The 4083-nt window shown below is 60.8% G+C and overlaps 1 protein-coding gene across 2 annotated transcripts in view; it reads right to left on the reverse strand.

Moving 5' to 3' along the window:
- gabpa (GA binding protein transcription factor subunit alpha) overlaps positions 1 to 2858 on the reverse strand; it is a 53566-nt gene extending 50708 nt beyond the window's left edge. For both annotated transcript variants that reach the window (XM_067993357.1, XM_067993355.1), the window contains exon 1: positions 2658 to 2858. The gene's annotated coding sequence lies outside the window, so the exon portion shown is untranslated. The remainder of the gene's footprint in view (positions 1 to 2657) is intronic.
- Positions 2859 to 4083: the final 1225 nt, after the last annotated feature.

Consider the following 4083-nt stretch of genomic DNA (forward strand, 5'->3'; position numbering starts at 1 on the left):
TTCACTCACACTCTCTCTCTCTCTCCCCCCACCCCCCCCCCTCCTCCCGGTGTAGATGCTCACTCGCACTCTCTTTCCTCCCCCTCCCGGTGTAGACACTCTCTCTCTCTCCATCCATCCATCCATCCCCCCACCTTGGTGCAGACCCTCACTCTCTTCACTCACTCACTCCCTCCCCCCCCGGTGTAGGCACTCACCCCCTCCCTCAGGCCTCACTTACTAACTCAATCTCTCTCTCCCTCCCTCCCCCTGGTGTAGACACTCACCCTCTCCTCCCTCTCTCCCTCCCCCTGGTGTAGACTCTCCCTCCCTCTCTCCCTCCCCCTGGTGTAGACTCTCCCTCCCTCCCTCCCTCCCTCTCTCCCTCCCTCCCTCCGGTGTAGACTCTCCCTCCCTCCCCCTGGTGTAGACTCTCCCTCCCTCCCCCTGGTGTAGACACTCACTCACCTTCCTCCCCCACCTAGTGTAGACACTCACTCACCCTCCCCCCCTAGTGTAGACACTCACTCACCCTCCCCCCCTAGTGTAGACACTCACTCACCCTCCCTCCCTGGTGTAGACACTCACTCACCCTCCCTCCCCTGGTGTAGACACTCACTCACCCTCTCACTCTATCCCCCTGGTGTAGACCCTCACCCCCTCCCTCGGGCCTCACTCCCTCCCCCCGGTGTGGACACTCCCTCCCCCCCACTGGTGTGGACACTCCCTCCCCCTCTCACTCCCTCCCCCTCTCACTCACTCCCCCCGGTGTGGACACTCACTCACCCTCTCACTCACTCCCCCCGGTGTGGACACTCACTCACCCTCTCACTCACTCACTCCCCCCGGTGTGGACACTCACTCACCCTCTCACTCACTCACTCCCCCGGTGTGGACACTCACTCACCCTCTCACTCACTCCCCCCGGTGTGGACACTCACTCACCCTCTCACTCACTCCCCCCGGTGTGGACACTCACTCACCCTCTCACTCACTCCCCCCGGTGTGGACACTCACTCACCCTCTCACTCACTCCCCCCGGTGTGGACACTCACTCACCCTCTCACTCACTCCCCCCGGTGTGGACACTCACTCACCCTCTCACTCACTCCCCCCCGGTGTGGACACTCACTCACCCTCTCACTCACTCCCCCCGGTGTGGACACTCACTCACCCTCTCACTCACTCCCCCCGGTGTGGACACTCACTCACCCTCTCCCCCCCGGTGTAGACCCTCACTCCCTCCAGCCTCACTCACTCACCCTCTCACTCCCCGGTGTAGACCCTCACTCCCTCCCTCAGGCCTCCTTCACTCACCCTCTCACTCTCCCCCCCTGGTGTGGACACTCACTCACCCTCTCCCCCCCCTGGTGTAGACACTCACTCTCCCTCTCCCCCCCCCTGGTGTAGACACTCACTCACCCTCTTCCCCCCCCCCCTGGTGTAGACACTCACTCACCCTCTTCCCCCCCCCCCGGTGTAGACACTCACTCACCCTCTTCCCCCCCTGGTGTAGACACTCACTCACCCTCTCACTCCCCGGTGTAGACCCTCACTCCCTCCCTCAGGCCTCCTTCACTCACCCTCTCACTCTCCCCCCCTGGTGTGGACACTCACTCACCCTCTCCCCCCCCCCCCCCCCTGGTGTAGACACTCACTCCTCTCCTCCCCCCCCCTGGTGTAGACACTCACTCTCCCTCTTCCCCCCCTGGTGTAGACACTCACTCACCCTCTCCCCCCCCCCCCCTGGTGTAGACACTCACTCTCCCTCTCCCCCCCCTGGTGTAGACACTCACTCTCCCTCTTCCCCCCTGGTGTAGACACTCACTCACCCTCTCACTCCCCGGTGTAGACCCTCACTCCCTCCCTCAGGCCTCCTTCACTCACCCTCTCACTCTCCCCCCCTGGTGTGGACACTCACTCTCCCTCTCCCCCCCCCTGGTGTAGACACTCACTCTCCCTCTCCCCCCCCCTGGTGTAGACACTCACTCTCCCTCTCCCCCCCCCCTGGTGTAGACACTCACTCTCCCTCTCCCCCCCCCCTGGTGTAGACACTCACTCACCCTCTCACTCCCCGGTGTAGACCCTCACTCCCTCCCTCAGGCCTCCTTCACTCACCCTCTCACTCTCCCCCCCTGGTGTGGACACTCACTCACCCTCTCCCCCCCCCCCCCCCCCCTGGTGTAGACACTCACTCTCCCTCTCCCCCCCCCCTGGTGTAGACACACACTCTCCCTCTCCCCCCCCCCTGGTGTAGACACTCACTCTCCCTCTCCCCCCCCCCTGGTGTAGACACTCACTCTCCCTCTCCCCCCCCTGGTGTAGACACTCACTCTCCCTCTCCCCCCCCCCTGGTGTAGACACTCACTCTCCCTCTCCCCCCCCCTGGTGTAGACACTCACTCTCCCTCTCCCCCCCCCTGGTGTAGACACTCACTCTCCCTCTCCCCCCCCCCCTGGTGTAGACACTCACTCTCCCTCTCCCCCCCCCCTGGTGTGGACACTCACTCACCCTCTCACTCTGGTGTGGACACTCACTCCCTCCCTCAGGCCTCCCTCGCTCACCCTCTCTCCCCCCGGTGTGGACACTCACTCACCCTCTCACTCACTCCCCCCGGTGTGGACCCTCACTCCCCCCGGTGTGGACCCTCACTCCCTCAGGCCTCACTCACTCACTCACCTCTCCGGCGGCTGCTCTTTATTTCTCTCGTCTTCGCCTCTCCTCCGCGGCCTGGATCCTCTGCCTCCCTGAGGCCCCGGCCTCGATTTCCCGCACTGGCCGCCGCCGTTCCGCCGGAGAATTTTTATTTTTAATTTTAATGCGCCAGCCCGCTCGCCCGCTCGCGACAACCGGAAGCCCCTGTCTCCATTTCCGGTGCAGTGACGTCCTTCCCAGCCAAATCTCCAGTTACTATTAAATTCACTCGCGGCCCAATTAATAAAATCACAACGGGAAAGGGAACAGAAATCTCCCGTTAGAAGAAAAGTGCGATTGGAAACAGATTTTTTTAAGAAAAAAAATAATCCTTTTTTAAAGCCCCGTGACCCTGGAGGTGGAAACGCTTCCGGTTCACAGCTTTTAAAATCTTAAAATTTGGAGAGGATTTTTAAAGTTATAATTCCACACACACATAACGATTGAAAATGGTGAGGAAAAGAAGGAGGTTTTGTTATTTTTAAAGCGAGGATATTAATCCAGCAGGATGTTTACCCATGGTGCTTTGCTGCAGTTGGACAGGACAAGGTGAGTGTTGAGGGGGTGAAGCAGAGTCTCTGGTGTTGGGTCTGTCCCCCTGGGTCACTCTCTGTGGGTGAGTGTTGAGGGGGTGAAGCAGAGTCTCTGGTGTTGGGTCTGTCCCCCTGGGTCACTCTCTGTGGGTGAGTGTTGAGGGGGTGAAGCAGAGTCTCTGGTGTTGGGTCTGTCCCCCTGGGTCACTCTCTGTGGGTGAGTGTTGAGGGAGTGAAGCAGGGTCTCTGGTGTTGGGTCTGTCCCCCTGGGTCACTCTCTGTGGGTGAGTGTTGAGGGGGTGAAGCAGGGTCTCTGGTGTTGGGTCTGTCCCCCTGGGTCACTCTCTGTGGGTGAGTGTTGAGGGGGTGAAGCAGAGTCTCTGGTGTTGGGTCTGTCCCCCTGGGTCACTCTCTGTGGGTGAGTGTTGAGGGGGTGAAGCAGAGTCTCTGGTGTTGGGTCTGTCCCCCTGGGTCACTCTCTGTGGGTGAGTGTTGAGGGGGTGAAGCAGAGTCTCTGGTGTTGGGTCTGTCCCCCTGGGTCACTCTCTGTGGGTGAGTGTTGAGGGGGTGAAGCAGAGTCTCTGGTGTTGGGTCTGTCCCCCTGGGTCACTCTCTGTGGGTGAGTGTTGAGGGAGTGAAGCAGAGTTGTTGGGTCTGTCCCCCTGGGTCACTCTCTGTGGGTGAGTGTTGAGGGGGTGAAGCAGAGTCTCTGGTGTTGGGTCTGTCCCCCTGGGTCACTCTCTGTGGGTGAGTGTTGAGGGGGTGAAGCAGCGTCTCTGGTGTTGGGTCTGTCCCCCTGGGTCACTCTCTGTGGGTGAGTGTTGAGGGGGTGAAGCAGAGTCTCTGGTGTTGGGTCTGTCCCCCTGGGTCACTCTCT

The sequence above is a fragment of the Heptranchias perlo genome, chromosome 11 (assembly GCF_035084215.1).
Source record: "Heptranchias perlo isolate sHepPer1 chromosome 11, sHepPer1.hap1, whole genome shotgun sequence".
Lineage (NCBI taxonomy): Eukaryota > Metazoa > Chordata > Chondrichthyes > Hexanchiformes > Hexanchidae > Heptranchias > Heptranchias perlo.